Source organism: Haliotis rubra, unplaced genomic scaffold, assembly GCF_003918875.1.
Source record: "Haliotis rubra isolate DU_JTF1 unplaced genomic scaffold, ASM391887v1 Scf1891, whole genome shotgun sequence".
In the NCBI taxonomy this organism is placed as follows: Eukaryota; Metazoa; Mollusca; class Gastropoda; order Lepetellida; family Haliotidae; genus Haliotis; species Haliotis rubra.
The window spans coordinates 67,375-90,107 of record NW_025765882.1 but is presented as its reverse complement, the minus strand read 5'-3'; the positions used below and the strand labels follow the sequence as shown (position 1 = coordinate 90,107).

Here is a 22,733-nt window from a genome sequence, read left to right as displayed (position 1 = left end):
AGGTTGAACCTGTTGTGTATTTCGGCATGTGGATGTGGACTTGAAACATGTTCCCATGGTTCTTGACAATGTTGACATTGACTAACATGTCAACTGGGAATACACTATGACTATTAAGCAACAATAAACACGAATTGATATGAAGACAATGTTGCTTGCGTTATGATGACATGACTGTGTGTATATTTGGTGGTAAGATACCATAACGCCTTTCTGATCAGTGTGTCATATCTTTTACAATGTATTAATGATTGCCGGCGTAAATAAATCAAAAAGACCAAAGTCGTAATATTTCACATTGTAAACAGAAAAATGGCACACCATAATGTCACTTGTAAATCTCAATTAGGATGTCATACTATTATTCATCAGCTTTAAGGGTTTCATGGCATGCCAGTGCAATACTGTCACTTATCAAGACGTATCTCCTTCTGACATCAGCTGAATTGTTGTTTCTGCCAGAATGTCAATAAACACAAATGTGTATGATAGTTCAACAGTATCTTCGACATATTTAGTATTGTTGATACTTTGTAAAGCATGAAGCTGACTTTATCTTATATGTTGTTGATCTAAATAAAAGTACCAACCTTTGTTTCCTTTGTAATGGTTTTTCATGAATACAATGCCAACCAAAGGTATATACGATCTTCAAATGATATAGCTGAATAAGAAAACATAATTTGGAAACAATTACGTTTAATTTGTAAAGTTCAACTCATATTTTCAAGAAAAATGTAATATTATTGTCCACAAGTTTAAATCATGATCTGAACATTCCAAAACTACTATTTTGATGAAAATCGGTCAATCCAAACCAGAGTTATTAAATTAAACCATCCAGTTATCGTTTAAAAATATATTGCCATAACTGACATGACATGTTGCACCTTATAAGGGCCCCTGCACGGTAGTAACGCACGGTAGCTGATGACAACCGGCTTTAAACCAAAGCTAAATCATTCCTGATTGTGAAAACTCTCACCCCGTTTGGTCGCCACAAACGGCACCACATTTTCACCATTTGGGGGGTCTGGCTTCTAGACCAAATATAAAAACAGGCTACAGATCGCAGGTAGCTGAAGGAATACTACCATGCTAGGGACCATGGGGACTTACAGTACCTTACTACCTGCAGGGACCCCCAGCAAGACCTACATCTCCCCACAGTAAATTTAGACAAACTTAAAACAAGTTCTACGAATAAAACCCTAGCAGCACTGGTAAATACATAATTTGACTAAATCTAAATCTGAATATGTGAATATAACTTTTAACTGAACAGTTTGTAAAGGAAACAGTGTCATGGTATTTTCTGTTCCAGCGGAGGCGATACAGATCCGCTTTGTCAGAAAAGCTACAATAATAATGTCTACGGACAGCATCTACAAGTTCTCTAGCAATTCCAGGAGAGAAAGGATTGCAAGCGTCGAAAATCCAAGGCTGCTTCATGCTGACACCAAGCAAGTTTTTGTTTCGTTTTACTGAATCTATTCCTTTTGTCAAACATGCTTATAGAATTGGTCTTCAACAATCCATGCTTGTCCGTCACGATATGGCTGAAATATTGCTGATGTGACGATAAATATTAACTCACTCACTCATTCACCCATTGTCTTAAGAGGCGATTACTTGGATGAGGTGGTCAAGCTCGCTGAATTGGTTGCTAAATGTCATCATATCCCAATTGCGCAGCTGGAACATTGCTGTGCGGCGTTAAACATGCTACCTAAGTATGCAAGCATGAGTTCACTTTAAGGTTCATTATGAACGGATACATAATCAAAGACACCAGTGAGTGAGCTAAAATGTATCGTCACATCGACAGTATTTAGCATATATCGTGACGTGAGAAAATATACATCAATGACTAAAATATTTCAACATTAATAAACCTTGTCGGAGGAGTACAGTATAAAGGTAGATAGATTATCATATACAGCTTTTGAAGGTAGCTTGAGGGCACACAACATATAGAAAGATGAATTCACAAACAGAATACAAAAAGGAGATCTCTAGTAACGAAAGTTAGGCCACCATGGTAAGGGACCGTGAGGGCCTACAATACTTCTGCTACCTGCACAGTTATGCAAATAGATTCTGTCAAATAGATACCATTAAGCAAACAGACAAAACGTCGATCTTTGATAGTGGTCAGAACTGACCACTGTCGGTCTTAACAAATTACTGCTTTACTGCTCAGTTTAGGTTCAAACAGAGGGAACTTAAGATGAAAGAAAACTTGAACGACACTTTACTGGTGACCTTGAGTGTAGACATTATAACAAACGGGTCTCGGGTATTCCCCAATTCTTCACTTCTTTCAACTAGTTTTCTCAATGGTCAGTGGGGCTTTGTATGTTTCAACATGTTTTCAATAACCGTCGCTTTCAAACAATATTTCGTGTGGATGGGTGCTCTGCCAACATATAGTTATCAAGTCGATATTGTTTATCAGTCGAGAAGTTTCTAAGGACCTCGTGTGTTTGAACATTGTGACCTGTTTCTGTGTAACCTGTTGGCGGAAGTGGAAAAATGTGAACGTTGACCAATATATCCTGCAACATTCATGATAACAATTGTTCTCAATATAAGTTTCTGTGATGCTGTTGATCAACAGGTACATGTGTTTATATGTGCCTGCCATTCCTGAACAAACTTTGCGAGAATGATGGCGGCAGCAGCAAGTACCTTGAAGGTGTGATGAACATTAACACAGCGTGTGACGACCTGTCAGTGGAAGGGAACCTACTCTTCGTCCTGTATTTCGACGAAACGTAATGATTTTTTTAATAACTGATTTGTGAACAATGTCAGGTAGGTTAGCCGAGAGCCGCAATGCGGTCCAGTAAAGGCAAGACATGACCCTGCATCAGGGCCAAGAACACTACCTACATAACTCCTCTTCAGATTTTTTATATTTATTTTCCATGGGTTTTTGACTGAAAAGTCGATATCGATGTACTCCCCAGATAATTTCGCTGTACATACAGGCAACAGTCAATATTTTTATCATCCTAAGTTTAGATAATAATAGACCTGTATGTAACCCGTCTAGTTCTTGTTTCAACGACAGCGAAGTGACATGTTGTGCACATGCCCCAAATTTCTATAGTCCGTATCGGAGGAAGTTCTTCATTAGCGCTACGCAATACTCTCTGGGATGCCGTTTCACCCGCTCGTACTTTGGGTGCATCGCACTTAATGTGTAACGTCTGCTTTTATGTTATAATTCATAATTTTCCTTATCCATTCACATTATTACAGAAGTTGTTTTCATGGGATCAAGCTGATTTATATAGTGCACAGAAGACACAACCCCCAACTCAATGCCAATTGCTTTTTCTGATGATCTCAAAAATAAACGTCATAGAATAGGCCCGATTTGTTTGGAAACTAGACTTTGTTAAAGGTTCTCCGCAATTTTGTTACACGTTGAAAAGCAGTAAATTACAGTGCAGGAATATTTCTATTTGGCATCTTTAATGAAACTGAGCGAATAAAATACTGCCTGATATCTTACCGACATAATAATATATGAAATGGATGTGTATGATGATGTATAACTTTCTACATTCAATGTATCCCTAATGCTTCGTGTGGATCCGGGGTCGAATAGGTCCACAGCACCCCGTTGCCTGTCGTACGAGGCGACCAAACTGGGCAACCTGCTTGCCGTGGGTTGCGTCCATGTGTCGGCAGAGGAAGGGATTCTGGTGGTTGAGGATAACAGAACCGGCAATATTGTTCCTTAATCCAACAAACCACTTCGACCCTAACTTTGCATAGAACTCCTGGGACTCATATTCAACCGTCACTTAACATTCGTACCATACATAAAATATTTGAAAACAAAGTGCTTGAAGGCTCTTGAGGGTTAAAAGTCATTTCAAATAGAGAGTACAGCTACATGGTGGAGCCTGCAAAAGCTATTTAGAAAAATTAATTCTACCCACCAGCAAGGCCTGAGGCTCTGCCCGGGAGCTTGTAGGACCTCTCCGGTAGACAGTCTACATAAGTCTATATACTAAGGCTAACGAACCTTCCCTTGAACAACGCCGCATTAAACTTCCACTGCAGTATATCGCTAAATTACGTTCAAATCAGTCCAATCCAGCATACAATTTTTTTTTTTCAATCTCTCTATGAAAACTTGTTTCCTAATCTGCCAAACCTGGTTACACCACTTGGAATCAGAATTCAACCACACATATGTGCAGCTAAAATTGATCTCGATATCATAGCACCTTACAGACTTCTATCTTCGCCGCCGTGGCAGATGGTGAAATCACAGGTCGATCTTACCCTCATCAAACTATAAAAAAATGTGGAATGATTTGTCGTTTAGATTAGTAACTTACCCTCAAAAGGTGTTAAAGTATTGTAAAATTATTGTCCTCCTGAGAGTGTACGTAAGTCCCAAAACATTCAAAATAAATTTAAGCTTACCAGATTCTTTAAACGTAGTATTTTTGTGATGGCTGAAGTGATGATATAAAACCAGCTTGAGTCCACGCAGGAAGCAAAAGTACTGTAAGTCCCTATGGTCCCTAGTTAGGTGATCTCCATTCAGTTGTTGGCGATTAATAGCCCATTTTTACATTGTATTGTCCAAAAATAGTTTTCAACTTTTAACATGAAGGTCCGGGTTAGAATGAACCTTCAGTAATCCATGCTTGTCGTAAGAGGCGACTAACGGGATCAGGTGGTCAGGCTCGCCGGCTTGGTTGACACATGTGATCGGTTCCCAATTGCGCAGGTCGATGCCCATGCTGTTGATCACTGGATTGTCTGGTCCAGACTCGATCATTTACAGACTGCCGCCATATAGCTGGAATATTACTGAGTGTGGCGTAAAGGTAAACTCACTCAGTCATCCCGTCACACAGTTTCAAGGACTAAAATGACAATAGAAGAAAATACGAGGGGCAATCGGCCACTAGAATCTGAATAGGAGTTTAAAGGTGGTGTTCTCGGCCGCGATTCAGTGTAATGTCTTGACTGTATAAGACCGCATCGCGGCTCTCGGCTACAGCTAGGCTTGAGTGCAAGATGTTTAATTCTACCAGGACTTGCACCACTGTACACGTTGATGCTGGAGTGACTGGAATACGGGATGCGTGTCTAAATATCTGTCCCCGAGGTAATAAAACTTTCCTGAGTACGATTTCATTTCGTGGAAACTCGAAACTCTGACTCTATAAACGAAGGTTTTTATAAATCTGAGTTCGTTTTCGTGCTGAATTTAAATATGAAAAAAGAAATATCATGGCTACTTTGGACTGTGTCCCACGCTGAATTCGGTGTCAATAATGGCATGATGTCTTGTCATCCAGTCGTTCGCTGTCAACGACACTACTTCCACTGATCTTGCCAAACAAGACTTGAGCTCTCTGGACAAAATATTGAATGATACAAACCTCCTCCGTCTCGGACTTACTCTTTTCTCGTTTCATTCCCTTGCCATTGCAAATCACCAGACGCCAATATCTGGGTCGGTTTCCTACTTTTGTACTGGAAAGTTTTACAACCTCTTCTTGAATTCAAAACTGAGCGCGAATGTGAGTATGAAATTGAATTTAGCATGAAATTGCTTTTCGGCACCTGAAGATGTAATCTAGCAGATTTTCCAATTCTAATTCCTGTAAAAAATAATCGTTGTATTTAGTAAAGATTAAACTACATAAAAATCTATTTTATGTCGCTTTGCTCATTTCAAGGAAAGTGGAGGTTTACAAGCTAGACTCGGGTGAGAAAATAAAGGTCCTGAACATCAAAAGGTTTCAGGAACATCATAGACTGGTCATGAACAAGCTTGAAATGAGAATGTTCAGCAAGAGGTCTGAGGAACCTGGTCGAAGGTCTATGCAAGTATGTACGGAAAGAAATTAAAGTTTGTAAGTTGCTTTTTGAGTTATTAACTTCAAACTGAAATAGACTTTGTATTTGTTGTCTTAGCTCATGGTACAAAGCATATTTCAATTTGATAGCAAGTCCATCAGAGTGCTGATCAGTGAACTGTACAAAGTGAGTGAGTGAATTCAGTTTTGAGCTGCTTTTAGCAATATTCCCGGCGGGGGACACCAGAAATAGGCTGCACAAATCGAGCGCGGGTCTTGGCGTTTGAAGCAATCGATTGTCAAGCCTAGAGGCAAGAACCCGGTTCAGTCCTAACAAATCTGAGTTTGTTTAATTGGAAATATTATTTTGTTTGTTAGTTTGTATGTGGTTTAATGCTGCACCAAGCAATATTAAATCTATGTGCAGCGGACTGTACATTGTCCAGTCTGGAGCCAGGCAATCCAGTGAGGGATTACATACACTGACTGACTGACTGAGTTTGGTTTTACGCCGCTTTTAGCAATATTCCAGCAACATCACGGCGGGGGACACCAGAAATGGGGGATTACATACATACATACATACATACATACATACATACATACATACATACATACATACATACATACATACATACATACATACATACATACATACATACATACATACATACATACATACATACATACATACATATACCCATACCCACATACATACATACATACATACATACATACATACATACATACATACATACATACATACATACATACATACATACCCATACCTACATACCATATACACATACATACATACATATACCCATACCCACATACATACATACATACATACATACATACATACATACATACATACATACATACATACATACATACATACATACATACATACATACATACATACATACATACATACATACATACATACATACATACATACATACATACATACATACACATACATACATACATACACACATACATACATACATACATACATACATACATACATACATACATACATATACCCATACCCACATACATACATACATACATATACCCATACATACATACATACATACATACATACATACATACATACATACATACATACATACATACATACATACATACATACATATACACATACATACATACATACATACATATACCAATACCATACATACATACATACATACATACATATACATACATATACTCCATACCACATACATACATACATACATACATACATACATATATATATAACATACATACATACATTACATACATACATACATATATATACATACATTCCATATACCACATACATACATACATACATACATATACATACATATACCCACATACATACATACATACATACATACATACATACATACATATATATATATTATACATACAGCATATATACATACATACATACATACATACATACATACATACATACATACCCACATACATACATACATACATACATACATACATACATACATACATACATACATATACCCATACATACATACATACATACATACATACATACATACATATACCCATACCTACCTACATACATACATACATACATACATACATACATACATACATACATACATACATACATACATACCCATACATATGGCATCATGGCATCTGATGCCATTTGCAGACTTGTTTTTATAGAAATATCATTAATTGCTTTTGTAATCTTGTATATCAGCACAATTGTACCTATCAATGTCATACGTTGACCACATGTACTGTACCTTTACCTTTAAACAAGTGAAAAATGGTAAAAACAACAACACAAAACAAATCCAGTGAGGGACAGCATTAGTATCAGTCATCGCAGTTGGGATACCACCGATCCCGTTAATCGCCCCTTATGACGAGCATGAGTCGCTGTAGACAAATTCTAACCCGAAAGTTCACGGGAATGGAATACTGTTCTAAGTGCATTGGCAAAAAAATGGTTACTTGTTGGTTACCTAATAATACTGAGTAAATTTATGTTTCTCACTTCAGGTCGTCATGATCTGAAGGCCACCATTTGAGGATCATCAATCATGCCCTGTGCATGAACTATTTACATAGAAATCAAACTTGATCGCGTCAGTTTAATTCGTGACTTATCATTTGAACAGCCTCTTGTCCATCAGTAAATTCACATAACTTATATCTGGAGTTATTGTAAGCATATTTCTTAAAAGCGTCATATGTGGTATACGATTCGACGGAGTTGTCAAAATTGACATTGTAAATAGGCAGGACTTTGGATAAAAATGCTTTCACTTCTCTGTGAACAATGTGCTTCATTCTCCTTATCAAACGAGGTTTAAGACTGGTTGTTTTTCTTTATTATTAGACATTTTAGAAATCATATCAACAAACGTCGCTCCCGTTGTAATAAAAAAAGAAGTTGTTGATCCATATATTGTTATCCTTTCTTTCATAGCAGCGAGAGATTGTTGGCTGTATTACATTCTTGGAACTTCTTCAGTTACGCAACAACATATGTTATATTTGGGATTACACTTTCTTTGTAAAGTACAGATTCTAGTACTTTTTGGGTTGAGTCCCATCCGGGATTCGAACCCACACCCTCAGAGTCGGGCACCTAATCGCCAGCACACAAAGTCAGACCCCTGACAGCTCAGCCACCGCGGCTTCCACAAAAAATGGGAGTCGGACAACTGGTAGTCTAGAATGCAGACTTTGTGTGGTACCCTTTGTGTACCCCTCTGATAAACGCTAATTAGCACGGCTCTCACGCCCGAAAGCTGTGAAATACACAATGCCATTTTAGAAAGTGGTCAAATGTAACATATGTTATATTTGGGAAAACACTTTCTTTGTAAAGTACAGATTCCAACACTTTTTGGGTTGAGCCCCATCCGGGATTTGAGTGAGTGAGTGAGTTAAGATGTAAAGTCACATGGGCAATATTTCAGCCATATCGTGACTAAAACTGGTTCAAAATTCATAATACATACATATAATATATATACAGTCAAATCCCGATGAGTCGAATCGCTGGGGACCAAGTAATAAATTCGACTTATCGATGTATTCGAGACATAGGTATGTCTATGAGGGTAGAAAAAAAGATGATCCAGTCCTAATTCTTCCACCTAAGCATTTGTTTACCTAATGATTTCCCTATCACTTATAGGGGCACCTTATCAGTTCCAGTCTGATTAGCACAGACAGTGATTTCCGTAAAATCACTAATCTGCCTTTTGAACTCACCCGTCAATGGCGGAAAGGTGTGAGCCGCGCTGGTTTGTTAATTGGATCAGTTTGCTACACCAATCAACTTCTCATTGACTGACTTCGGCGTATGTATACAAGATTACTGTTGTTTGAATCTCATGGGACCAAATTTCTTTCTTGAGTCTAACAGGGAATGGTCGTGACCGACAGGTAATTCGAGTTATGTATAATATTCGAGACAGCGGCATTCGACTCATCGGGATTTGACTATGTATATATAAATTATAATATACTATAAATAAAGTCATATAGGTAAAGTTATAATCAAGGTAAATATAACGCTCGTGTAAGAATTTCCGTTTGAGATCCCTTCTTACTAAGGTATGTTGTTCACAAATGAACCAACTAGTACCATTGTGCGAATTATACATGAAAATTGACCTTCCTATGACATAAATTATGGTATAATTGCCAGTTAAAACATGACAGTTAAAACCTAGATTGCTAAAATGCATTATATTTCGACACTATAAATAGAATTTCACTTCGTAAAACATATAACGAATAATTAGAATTTAGCATGAAAGGCACAGTTTATATTGGTTGAACCAACCATAATAGTGATCTAACACTAGTGATATCAAGTACTGTTAACTGGCTGCAAGGACCTTTGTAGTAAGTAAACTGTAATTTTCTGCACATCCAACTGGTGTATCCCCTATCTCTATCGTCTCTGTGTGCAGGTAGAATCTTATAGAGTTTGTGTTTACCCTTTGCACGTATTCGCCGAGGGGCTCTTCAGTGTGCCATTTCTCGGATACACGCTGTGCATTAAAATAGCACAGCGTGCACAGCACCTCATCTATTTTTATGTCCTCAAACGATTGCCCACTTATTTTTTTTGCATAATCAAGGCATCGTAGTAGTGTTTTCCACCCCCTCCTGTACGTAAGTCCCAAAACATTTCAAGTCAATTTAAGTGTACCATGTTTTTAATCGTAGTATTTGTGTGTGTTTAATGTATTGCTAAATCTCAGCATCAACGCCAATGGCTGAAGGGATGGTGTAAATCCAGCTAAGGTCCATGCAGGTAGCAAAAGTACTGTAAGTCCCCATGGGCCCTAGTATCGTGATCTACCTTCAGTAGTTGGCGATCTATAGCCCGTCTTTTATACTGTATTGTCTTCTTTAAATGGAATGTTTTAGTTTTTCTCGCTAGTTTTATATTCATAGCTGTGGTTCTCTAGTGTGTTTTTTTTCTGTCCATCGGTGACAGGTTTTAATCTTCAAAGTATTTTCACTAACTTTTGCATAAATTGTTTTCGTCACGATATGGCTGAGATATTGCCGATGTGACGTTAAATATTAACTCACTCACTCACTCCACCTCCTCCTTCCACCCCCCCCCCCCCCGACATGAGCTGGAAACCGGTTCTCCTCCTCTTGCGCCTCTCCATAAATGTGGTCAGTACTGATGTCAATATATACTGAATCAAAAAAGAAACTTCACAAAATGTAATTTGAAAAATAATTAATAATTTTTCTCTGATGATACATCTATGCATCCGAAATGGAATCCCTATCTTTCGACTCTAGAAAGACGTTAGCAAAACCCACTCAAACCCATCCATTCGTCGTGCAAATGACGTTAGTGCCAAATCAGGTTTTGCACGTGCAGTCGATCACGTGATCTTCGCATCGACGTTTTCTTCATATGCACGTGTTTGCATTGGCCTCAAGAATTACTTTGAAACCACAGTTCTAACGGTACTTGAAATGCCACGATTGTCAAATGTGCAACGTGAACGTGCCGTTGGCATGTTGCAAGGGGGAAGATCAGTTATTGACGTCGCAAGAGCAATGGGATGCAGCCGTCGAACTGTGTATGACTTGCAAGGTCGTCTACAACAAACTGGCACCACTTCTGATTGCCCAAGGTCGGGTCGTCCACTTGTGACGTCACGAGCAGAAGACCGTCAAATCGCCCTACGTCACCTACGTGACAGATTTCTGCCGGCTACACGAACCAGGGCTGAAATGTTTAGAGGTCGACTGTCCTCACAGACCATTCGAAATCGGTTGCGGGCTGCCAATCTCCATTCTCGATGTCCATATCGTGGGCAAATATTCACACCGTTTCATCAACGTCAACGTCTGCTGTGGGCCCAACGTCACCTCCGATGGACCCAGAGAGACTGGAATCGAGTCATCTTTAGCGATGAATCCAGGTTTACCCTCAGATTCGCGGACGGCAGGCATAGAGTCTGGAGACGACGTCGTGAACGGTATGCCCAATGTTGTGTACAGGAAGTCGACAGATTCGGGGGCGGAAGTTGCATGGTGTGGGGTGCTTTCTGTGGGAACAACCGTTCCCGACTTCTGGTCATCCGTGGAAACCTCACAGCTGCTGCTTACCGTGACCAGGTGCTCACCCCTGAACTCGTTCCTTTCATGGCGGCCCATGGCCCAGGTCTACAGTTCCAGCATGCTCGGCCGCATACCGCGATGTTGACACGAAATTTCCTTCAAAACGCTGGAATCAACGTCATGGACTGGCCATCGAGGTCCCCTGACCTTAATCCAACAGAGTACGTTTGGGATGCACTTGGGAGAAGACTTCGTGGTCTAAGGAACCAACCTCAGAATTTGCAGGAACTTGGCGCTGCCTTGCAAGAACAATGGCGCAGAATCCCCAACCACGTGTTCACAAGCATCAGGCAGTCGATGAGGAGACGGTGTTTGGCAGTGGTGAATGCGCGGGGCAGCCATACACGATATTGAACTGAGAAATTTCTCATTTTTATTCTTGTGACTTGACATTCTGTATACCCATGTTTTGGAACGGCGGTGTAGCCTAATGGAACTGATTATGGCACTGTCAGTGTATCGAGTACATCACACAGATCTCAGCAATGAAATGATAACAATTTAACCATCTTACCATCTCTTGTTCTTTTATAGTGCCCTGAAGAAAGAATGTGAAGTTTCTTTTTGATTCAGTATATACTGCAACTGACACCGATAACTCATGGTGGAGGAAAGGATATTAAGAGGAAACCAATACACACATACGAAAATACGAAACTATAGATAACGTCCTGTGTACATTTCAAATGCAGATTCAATAAAATATTACAAAAATGAATTGCATTGGAGTAAGGTTTATATAATAATAGTTTGTAAACTATGTTATTTGATGTTTACACATTCAGTTCATATTTCAAACTAGCGCCCCAGAGAAAACTTTCATCACATAGACCCGTGGAGATCCGGGTTAAAATTGATCTTCACTAACCCATGCTTGTCGTAAGAGGCGACTAACGGGATCGGGTGGTCAGGCTCACTGACTTGGTCGACACATGTCATTGGTTCCCAGTTGTGTAGATCGATGTTCCTGATGTTCATGATGTTCATCATTTAAAGGTCTTGTCCACACTCGATTATATTCAGACCGCTCACTAACTCACAACAGAGCGTCAGAGCGCGTGCCCTGAGAGCGGGTTATCGGAGGTTCGATCCCCGTCCGCGTCATACCAAAAGACGTCAAAGTTGGTAGTTGTTGTTATCCTCCCCGACGCTAGACATGAACGGGATAAATGGTCGACTGGTGGTCGGCTCTGAGCCAGTATACTGTGTCTAAAGAGTACTCCTGTTAAACGTGGCACAGTAGTGAGTGAGTGAGTGAGTGAGCAATATTCAGCAATATTCCAGCTATATGGCGGCGGTCTGTAAATAATCGAGTCTGGACCAGACAATCCAGTGATCAACAGCATGAGCATCGATCTGCGCAATTGGGAACCGATGACATGTGTCAACCAAGTCAGCGAAACTGACCACCCGATCCCGTTACTCGCCTCTTACGACAAGATAGTTGCTTTTTATGGCAAGCACATGGGTTGCTGAAGACCTATTCTACCCCGGATCTTCACGGGTCACGTGGCACAGTAAGGCGTATCTGAGTTTGCTACATTATTCAGGATTAGTAGACACATGCACACGCACACACACTCACGCACACACACTAACATGTGATAATCTTGAACGCAAGGTTAAGGCCCCATACATGGCCTTATTTTAAAGTCACGAGATCAAACCCAAGATTAGTTTGTCCTACTTTAATGTCCATCACTAAAATACAGACAATACAGTAAATTGTAAAGTCGTTAAATATTATTTCAGACAAACCACCAATTTACCTCTAAATATGTAATGTGGGTCTGCTTTAGAGCAGCTGTATTAAAGAAAGTTGAAGAATTATTTTGTTTCTGCTTTGTGCAAACGTATTTATGTTTGGGTTAATGAAAACACCCTTGGTTTCCGGCATGTTGCCATTAAAATTTAACATTATCATTATTAATAATAATTATTTCGCCTCAAAATATTGTATTCATAGTAACTTCCTTGCGGTGAGCTGAAACCTAAACATGGACAATTGTATTCAGCTGAAAACTCACTCACTCACTCACTCACTCACTCACTCACTCACTCACTCACTCACTCACTCACTCACTCACTCACTCACTCACTCACTCACTCACTCACTCACTCACTCACTCACTCACTCACTCACTCACTCACTCACTCACTCACTCACTCACCCACCTCACCCACCCACCCACTCCACCCAACCACCCACCCACCCACCCACCCACCCACTCACTCACTCACTCACTCACTCACTCACTCACTCACACACACATGGTGAAAATTAGGTGGTTTTTCAACCAAACCATGTGCAGGATTCGCATAGCGTTATTTCAAATTTTCTAGGAAAGAGAGTACCCGGTTGTACCTGAAACAAAAGGTTGGAGCTGCTGGAATATTGCTCGACTTATAGGGAACGTTCATTATTGTTACCCTCGAGTGACTCATATTGTCGGCACCCATGAAGGGCACCCATGATCGCTTGGTGCTGGGTCACGCCAAGCGCCCTTCAACCCCCCGTTGTGGACCCGGGGGGATATTAGGTCCACCAACCCGTTTGCCGTGGGTTGCGCCCCTGTGTCGGTGGAGGACGGGATTCTGGTGGTTGAGGGCACTGGTTCCAGGAGCAGTGTTCCTTTGCCCAACACACCACTTCGGCCCTTACTTCACCTAGACGGGTGGTAGAACTGGCCCGGTTCTATCAATCGGCTGGTCACGCCAAGCCCTGTGCATAGTTATTTTATTTGCACATTTTTATTATTGGGCCTTGGACATTTTGATTTTCAATGTACAAATTATTTATATATGAAATTGCCTAGAGTCCTATGCCAGAAGGCGGTGGCTCATGGGCCAATCTGGTGATGTTGACCTCTGAATAATGTATGTCTCCAATTTCTTGTCAAGGGCCGAACCAGTCTGGCATTTAGTTGGTAGATAAATGCAGCTATTCAAGTCATATTCTCTGGAGTATACCACCCCTGTATCCCTGGTGTCAGCATCTTGGATACCCGGTGCTATTTGACACCGTCCTTGTTGACACTCCATGGTGGGTGGGGAACAGGGGGTGCTGAATCATTTCCTTTCACCATGGCACTAATAAATTCTGGTTCTTCTCGCAGCGAAAAGAAAAGACGTCTTGAGGATTTGGATGCCTCATCTGGAAATACTTCTTTAAACAATGATTCATGGGCACGATTTCTGGTGATCGAGGCTGTTGATTTTTTACCAATCAAACTCAACCCTTTTGCCATTTCCAAAGCTGTATCTGGGGATTTGTGGTGAGGTGAACAACGTCACCCGTCTCCGCAGTGGTTCACTTCTTGTGGAGTGTGCACGGAGACAGCAATCTATCAATTTGCTATCAATCAAAACATTTGCAAATATTGAGGTTGCTGTGTCTGTGCACAGGACGTTAAATTCTTGTCGAGGCATAGTTCGCGACAGGGCTCGTTGCCTGTCCGACATGTCCGAGGATGAAATCACTACTGAGTTGAAAGACCAGGCGGTCACTGCAGTCAAACGTTTCACTATAAAGAAAGATGGTGCTGTCATTAAAACAAATACTTACTTAATGACTTTTGCTCGCTCGTCCCTTCCTGATTCCATCAAAGCAGGCTATTTTAATATCGGAGTGGAGGTGTATGTCCCCACTCCACTCCGATGTTACAAAACGTCAAAAGTTTGGCCATGGGTCAAACTCATGTCGGAACTCTCCTGTGTGTCATCGTTGTGGTGACAACCACGATGGCACTGACTGTCAGAAGGACTTCAAATGCTGCAACTGTAATGGCACCCATGCTGCATCTTCCAAGTCATGCCCAGTGTGGCAAACAGAATCACAAATTATGAAAATAAAGTGTCAAAACAATATCTCTTACTTGGAGGCAAAGAAACTATTGCAAACTCAGACAACATCTCCATTGACTAAAACCTACTCGGCTGCAGTCTCCCGATCTGTGGTAACATCATCCACATCGTGTCAGACTGACTTGGCATGGGTCAAGTTAGAAAAACCCGTCTTTTCGTCTAAACAACCTACTTACCCATCCAAACAACCTACTACCCAAGTCATTCTGTCAACGTCTGGGTCCCAGACGGAAGTTCAGACTGAGACGTTACATATGCCTACTTCACAACGAGCCAGTTCACAGCCAGCCACCGATCCAGTAAAAAAGAAGAAAGGAAAAAAATTGAATAGAACTCAACCGCCTACTGACTCTTCACCTTCAGAGGTTCCTCTCTTAAATTCATTTGGACCTCTGGATATGGAAGTCACTTTGTCCCCACTGGACAGGCGGAGGAGTGGTTCCTCCTCCCATTCACGAGAACGATCGCCAATTGAGGCACCATGACTCAATTGGCCAATATAATTCAGTGGAACTGCAGAGGACTTAAAAATAACTTTAACGAAATACAGTTACTAATTCAAGATTTTCTACCGTCAGCATTATGTCTCCAAGAGACATATCTAAAAAATACAGATACTTTTGATTTACGTCAGTACAGTGATTACCACTCATTCTCTCCTCCAGGAGATAGAGCTACAGGAGGTGCTTCAATATTAGTGCGGCAGGGTGTCATACATAGCCCTGTCCTGCTTAATACTAATCTCCAGACAGTTGCTGTTCGTTTAACCCTGCACATTGCATTGACCCTGTGCAGCTTGTATATTCCTCCTTCATCAAATATTCGACAATCTGATCTTCAAAATCTCTATGATCAGCTTCCCAAGCCCTGCGTTATCATGGGCGACCTGAACGGACACAATCCGCTTTGGGGAAGTGTCCATACCAATAATAAAGGCACAATCCTTGAGGAATTCATTTCCGATAATAATTTATGCATTTTCAATGACGACTCAGCCACTTATTTACATCCAGCTACGGGAACATATTCTTCCCTGGATCTCTCAATAGATGATTCCAGCTTATATAATGAATTTGACTGGATGGTCTATGATGACCTATGTGGGAGTGATCACTTCCCCACCATTCTCAAAAACATCAACCCTGGTGATGATCCAGCTGTATCAAGAAGGAACTTCGCCAGGGCTGATTGGTCATTGTATAAGACTCTGTGTGTTGAACACTTGAAGCATGATCTTTTTAGGAACAGTGAAGATCCTATACAGTTGTTTTCGGATATACTAAATCACATTGCTGACAAAACAATTCCACAGTCCTCTCCAGTTCCACATATTCGTAAACCATGGTTCAATAATGAATGTAAACAGGCCAGAAAATGTAGGAAGAAAGCCGAAAAATATTTTCGCAAACACCCTACTGTCCATAATCTAGACAAAGTCAAAATTACTAATGCTAAGGCTAGACGTTCTTTTAAACAAAATAAGCGTCAGTCTTGGCGAAATTATGTTTCTAAAATAAATTCGCGTACACCTGTGTCAAAGGTGTGGAACATGATCCAAAGAATAAAGGGCAAAGGTTCCAAATCTACCGTTCATCATTTGAAGGACGGTGATAATTTATTGACTAATAAAACTGACATTGCAAATAAACTTGGTGAAACTCTTGCAAAGCATTCATCTTCATCAAATTATGTCCCTGGGTTTCAAAAGTATCAGAAACAACAGGAGAAGAAAAGAATAAATTTTAACTCAGACAATGGTGAAGATTATAACGAACTTTTTTCGTTACATGAGCTCCATACCGCCCTAGAGCAAGCTCATGATACAGCAACAGGAGCTGATAACATTCACTATCAGCTCTTGAAACATTTGCCGGAATCATGTTTAGAAATCCTTTTAGGAATTTTTGATCAAATATGGACTTCAGGGAATTTCCCAACTTCTTGGCGTAAAGCCATAGTAGTCCCTATACCAAAGCCTGGCCGGGATCATACTGATCCGTCTAATTACAGACCAATCTCTTTAACGAGTTGCGTCTGTAAAACCATGGAACGAATAGTAAATAATAGATTAACATGGTATCTTGAAACCAATAATCTCATAACAAATATTCAATGTGGTTTCAGGAAAAATCGTAGTACCATTGATCATTTGGTACGTTTAGAATCCTTTGTTAAAAATGCTATAATAAATAAACAACATGCCGTATCGATATTCTTTGATCTCGAGAAAGCGTACGATACCACCTGGAAGCATGGCATTTTAAAGGATTTACATGATTTTGGTTTAAGGGGTCGTTTACCTCTTTTTATATCACAGTTCTTAACAGACAGGCAATTTCAAATCCGAGTGGGTTCAACCCTGTCTGACCATTATAATCAGGATCAGGGTGTCCCACAAGGCAGTATTTTGTCTGTAACATTGTTTAGTATTAAGATCAACAGTTTATCCAAGGTTTTAAATGATTCAATAGATGGATCACTTTTTGTGGATGATTTTAATATTTCTTGTCGTGGTAAGAATATGCATACTATTGAACGGCAACTGCAGGTGTGTTTAAATAAAATACATAAATGGTGTCTTGAAAACGGTTTTAAATTTTCCCAGTCCAAAACTAATTGTCTACACTTTTGTAGAAAATATAAGCCGCATAAAGACCCGGAACTATCTCTAAATGGCACTCCTATCAAAGTTGTGAAGGAGGCCAAGTTCTTGGGTATTATTTTTGACTCACACTTAACGTTTCTACCACATATTAAAGCACTTAAAACTAAATGCCTGAAGGCACTCGATTTGTTAAAGTTGTTTCCAACTCAAAGTGGGGAGGGGATCAAACTACGCTCCTTCACTTATACCGAGCATTGGTACGATCTAAACTTGATTATGGTTCGATCGTATATGGCGGAGCCTGCAAAAGCAACCTTAAATTACTTGATTCTGTTCACCACCAAGGTCTAAGACTTTGTCTTGGATCATTTAGAACCTCTCCAGTTGATAGTCTCTATGTTGAGGCAGATGAGCCTTCCCTTTCCCAACGCCGTATTAAATTATCCTTACAATATATTACTAAACTATATTCAAACAAATCTAATCCTGCATTTAATTGTGTTTTCAGTCCTCTTTATGAGGATTTGTATAACAAAAAGCCTTCTCTTGTTCCGCCTCTTGGGCACAGAATTAAACCATTCCTTTCTGCTGCCGGCATTGAGCTGGAGAATATATCTCCTTCTCGTCTTCTTTCTTCTCCTCCTTGGCAATTGGTGAGGCCAGACGTTGACTTAACATTAACCACATTTAAAAAATCTGAAACTAATGATTTACAGTATAAACAAGAATTTAGTCAATTAAGAAATAAATATAATACCTATAAATCCTTATATACAGGTGGATCCAAGGATGGTGGCGCGGTTGCTTGTGCCACTGTCATTGGGTTGAAAACAATATCTTCCAGACTACCCAATGACAGTTCAATTTTCACAGCAGAAGCAAACGCAATACTAACAGCTCTTAAATCTATTAATAACCACCGTAAATATAAACAATATATCATCTTTTCAGATTCTCTTTCGTGTCTTCAGGCTATTAAAAATCTTTCTAGCAAACATCCACTTTTATTAGAAATTATAGAATTATATACTGATCTTGCTACTGGCCAATGCGACATCGTCCTCTGTTGGTTACCCAGCCACGTTGGTATTTCTGGGAATACTTTGGCCGATCTTGCTGCCAAGGCAGCACTCAACAAATCTGTGACACCACTTCTTATTCCATATTCTGATTACAAAGCCAGCATTAGAACTTACATCCGTGATCTGATGCAGAAGAAGTGGGACACTCAGGTAGGTGTTAATAAATTACATGAAATTAAACCCTATATTGGCTATACTTACTTGGGTTGTCAGTCCAGATTTGAAGAGGTCATCATGCGACGATGTCGTATTGGTCATACCAGATATACTCATGAATACCTATTGAAAGGTGAGGATCCTCCGTTTTGTATCCCTTGTGATGAGAGAACCACGGTCAAGCATGTCCTGCTTGACTGTGTTGAATTCTCCATCATAAGGGATAGATATTTTAATGTCAAAACTGTAAAGGACCTTTTTAGCAATGTTAATTATCATTTAATCATTGATTTTTTAAAAGAGATAGATTTGTTAAATGAATTTTGATATATGTTTTGTAAATAGATGAGGTTTTATAATTGGTAGTTCAGATTTCAACTTAGATTGTTAGTGGCTGTACCCTCAAAGGGGGTTGAAGTATTGTAAAATTATTGTCCTCCTGAGAGGGTACGTAAGTCCCAACATATTTTGAGTAAATTTAGGCTTACCACGTTTTTAATCGTAGAATATGTGTGCTTTTAATTTATGGCTAGAATTATCTTCTGTCGCCAATGGCTGAAGGGATGGTGTAAATCCAACTAGGGTCCATGCAGGTAGCAAAAGTAATGTAAGTCCCAATGGTCCCCAGTATGGTGATCTACCTTCAGTTGTTGGCGATCTATAGCCCATTTTTACATTGTATTATCTTCCTTCATTGGAATATTTTAGCTTTGTATGCTAGTTTTATATTCATATGTGTGATTGTCTAGTATTTTTACTGTCCTTCGTCGGCAGGTTTTTATAGAATCTATATATATATTCTATTTCTTAATGTCAAATGTTCTCGTCACGATATGGCTGAAATATTGCCGATGTGACGTTAAATACTAACTCACTCACTCACTCACTCATATTGTCACAGTCTTGTGGGTGTGGTTTTGTCACTCTAAACCTTTATGCTTAGACCTATAGTCCGTTTGGCTCAAAAGCGGACCGATGAATTGCGATCTAACTCGAAAACTACTAAACATAAAATACTCAATGAAACGCTGATCATAATCAAAACATCATACCAACTCTGTGAGGTTTTTGCAGAATGTTTGTCCTAAAAATAAAAAAGTAAACAACACACACGCATGCACGTCGTCATATGAGCGAAATATTCTCAAGCACGACGTTAAACCCAATTTCACCTCACCTCACCTTTAGCGACACGTTTTACATTCTGATCGACGAACACTGTGGAAGACACTGTAACCAAGCAGGAACTCATCTGATTCCAAATGATTCCAGAAAACCAATCACATCAAACTTGTAGCCGAGAGCCGCTATGCGGTCCTATACAGTCAAGACATGACCCTGCATCACGTGATGCAGGGTCATGTCTTGACTGTATAGGACCGCATCGCGGCTCTCGGCTAATCAAACTTGGTGCCAATGAATTTAGAGGAGGAATATCATTGCTAAGTTTACGGAGACCCTTAATGTTCCGTGACAAAAAACTTGTCAGTTTGTTTGTAAACAAACGAGCCTTGGACTTCGTCTCAATCGCTGTTTGGAGTAACCTCCCTTGGTGTGTTGCTTCCGGGTTCGTCAGATGTAAACATTGAACCGCATGGTCTGTCTGTCACTGCACAGCTGTTACTAATGGGTGACGTTACTTGTGATCCAGACGATGGACTGGAGTTAATGGACACACCAACTATATACTTCTTCTCGGAGTCGTAAACAAACAGGCGCGGTGGGGTAGTCTAGTGGTTAAAGCGTTGGCTCGTCACGCCGAAGACCCGGGTTCGAATCCCCTCATGGGTACAATGAGTAAAGCCCATTTCTGGTGTCCCCCGCCGTGATATTGCTGGAATATTGCTAAAAGTGGCGTAAAAACCAAACTCAGTCAGTCAGTCAGTCGTAAACAAACACAGATCCGTCGATGATTAACTTGGTCTGCCACATCTTCACTCGTTTATTAGCGTTGCGAGCCTCAACAAACCAAGTTGACAGGGCTGGCTCGAAGTCGTCGTGAAAAGTCCTCCGTGACACGCTGATTGCTACAGTTTTGGGTAGGAGTTCCGCTCGTACACCCCGCTTGAAATGTATTCTATTTATTAGGATTATTTCGAGGGTTTAGGGCTAGGTTTGGGGTTAGATTTTAGGGTTAGGTATAGGCTGTATAATGATATCCTTCCGTTCCCCCAACCCTAAACCTAACCCTAAACCTAAACCTAACCCTAACTTACATTTTGGACTTTTAGTAATTTTGTGAGTTCTCTAGTAATTGTTGTGTTAAGTTTTGTTAATAATTTTAGTATATAATTATAAATAGTATTTGGGATGGGGGAACGGGAGGAACTGCTACCCTACTCTGACCGTGTTCAACTTGGAGGGAACCATCCTTGCTAGTATGTAGAGTAGACTGACGGGTGTGAGGTCCGGGGATCATCTCTCAGATTCACTTGTCACTAGTAGCGTGTGACCGCCTCCGTGGTGTACTGGTTAGAGCGTCCGCCCGGAGAGCGGAAGGTCGCTGGTTCGATCCCCGACCGCGTCATACCAAAATACGTTAAAATATGGTACTTGTTGGTCCCTGCCTGGCGCTCGGCATTAATGGGTACAACAAGGACTGGTCGACTCCGAGTCAGTATAATGTGTCTGAGTGGGGTACTCATGCTTCACTGCGGCATGGTGTCAGAATAACAAAGAATATATAGAGATAATATTATATGAGTGCCCATGTCATACCATGTTTTCGACACGAGTGTTTAAATGTTGGTATTTCTCGAGCGAGAGCGAGGGATATACCGATATTTCGGCACGAGTGTCGTAAACATAGTATGATACTCTGTTTATTACCGAAGTCGTCAAATTGAGGAAAATAAACCCAAAGTCTACTTTCAAACATAGGCTGACTACCCGCGGTCGCCGCATGTAGAACGCAACGTCACAGAAGAAACGTGATGTCATAGCATTGTTCATGACGTCACGTCCCCATGACAAAGTGATATTTTGCCCTAGGGCATCGTATGAAAAATATGAACCCCGATGATCGCACTCGTAGGTAATAAACCTAAACAAACTGAGAAATCAAACCAGCAGCTATCAACATTAAAATTAAAGATAAATTATTACACAAAACAGTGTCCCTCTACTGCTCTAGTTGTTCCATACTTTTTACTACTGTCTTCTACTCACAGTGGCAGATTAACTCTTTGTTTTGAAACTACAAAAATAAAATAACTCTGGAATACACCATGTCCTTGGTCCGGGCTGGATGTTAATTTCAAACCCCATCAACCTGTATTTGAAACGACTAGTTCAGGGCCCTACAAAATTATGAAGGGCCCTGTACCATGAATTGTAAATATCAGCTCACGATGTCCACGTGCAAAAATACAGAATACAAAGCGTTCTGGTTTCTTTATCAAATAATTTCACAGGAGGTTTTTTTGCGAAAGGTGGGACGTGTTTCAGTAAGGGAAAATCATCGGAACTCTCCGTTCCTTCAAAATAATGATCACCGTTTCAGTT

General features: G+C 40.3%; 1 long non-coding RNA gene across 1 annotated transcript; it reads left to right on the top strand.

The window, feature by feature from the left end:
• The first annotated feature begins 121 nt into the window (after positions 1 to 121).
• On the top strand, positions 122 to 22,416 carry LOC124274247. The gene is made up of 3 exons (XR_006897897.1): positions 122 to 150; positions 9,278 to 9,366; positions 22,406 to 22,416. It is a non-coding gene; the product is annotated as an uncharacterized LOC124274247 (long non-coding RNA).
• Positions 22,417 to 22,733: the final 317 nt, after the last annotated feature.